We start from the raw sequence: 1,446 nt of genomic DNA, 5'->3' as shown, positions 1-1,446 counted from the left end.
GTGAAGGAGCTTGTAGAGTACTGTGTGGAGGAGCTTGTACTGTAAAGTACTCTGTGAAGGAGCTTCTATTGTAAAGTACTCTGTGGAGGACCTTGTATTGTAAAGTACTCTGTGGAGGAGCTTGTACTGTGTGGAAGACGTTGTATTATAAAGTACTGTGTGGAGGAGCTTGTACTGTAAAGTACTCTGTGGAGGACCTTGTACTGTAAAGTACTGTGTGGAGGAGCTTGTACTGTAAAGTACTCTGTGAAGGAGCTTCTATTGTAAAGTACTCTGTGGAGGACCTTGTATTGTAAAGTACTCTGTGGAGGAGCTTGTACTGTGTGGAAGACGTTGTATTATAAAGTACTGTGTGGAGGAGCTTGTACTGTAAAGTACTCTGTGAAGGAGCTTGTACTGTAAAGTACTCTGTGGAGGACCTTGTACTGTAAAGTACTCTGTGGAGGAGCTTGTACTGTCTGAGCAGTATGGTGGTGTTATCAGAGTACTAAGGTACTAGTACAGAGTAGTGACCAAACGTTGGGTCTGGTGATGTTGAGATATTTGAAGCTCCAGGATTGAGATGATTTTAGAAAGAGGTTTAGGAGCTGAGATCTTCAGGAGCTTTGTCACTGTCTGAGGTCAGTTCAGCTCAATCTCTTCTAGATTACACTGACTTGGGATTATTGAGTGAAGCTGAAGAGGTTCCAGATACTTGTTCTGACTGATAGCAGATGGTTCTATTAGCTCATTCAATGGAACCAAAGAGTTACTGGAGGAAAGTTCTTCTGAGGTTCTTCTTCCTTTATTTTGCCATCTTGGGAACTTTCTTGGTTTCTTTCTTTGCAGGATGTCAGGATTGTTCCAGAGGGGGTGAAGAACCTCCCAGCAAGCTGTCAGAGACCTGGTTCTATTGAGGCTTTTAAAGCAGCTGGGTTCTTTGATGAAGGACTGAAGAAGGGAAGATCTCTGGTCTGGAGATCTTCACACAAGGTTTTCTCAATGTCTAGCAGCCTTCATCTAAGGGTTCCTGATTAATCCATTTTACTACATAAAGTACTTTATTGGCCAGATAATGAGTATAAAGTTTTCAGCTTTCAGGTTCCTCTGATGTGGAACCAGAACCCAGTTTCAGTGAGGGAGGCTGAAACACTTTCTACTTTGAAGACGAGATTCAAGACTTTTCTATTTCCTGAAGCTACAGTGAGGACTGCTACCCCCCCCCCTACCTCTCTCTACCTCTCTCTCTCTACCTCTCTCTACCTCTCTCTACCTCTCTCTCTACCTCTCTCTACCCCCTCTACCTCTCTCTCTACCGCTCTCTACCTCTCTCTACCTATCTCTACCTCTCTCTCTCTACCTCTCTCTACCTCTCTCTACCTCTCTCTACCTCTCTCTCTCTACCTCTCTCTACCCCCTCTACCTCTCTCTCTACCTCTCTCTACCTCTCTCTACCTCTCTCTCTAC

This window comes from Lipophrys pholis, assembly GCF_963383615.2.
Source record: "Lipophrys pholis genome assembly, chromosome: 8".
In the NCBI taxonomy this organism is placed as follows: Eukaryota; Metazoa; Chordata; class Actinopteri; order Blenniiformes; family Blenniidae; genus Lipophrys; species Lipophrys pholis.
This window is presented reverse-complemented; position numbering follows the sequence as displayed.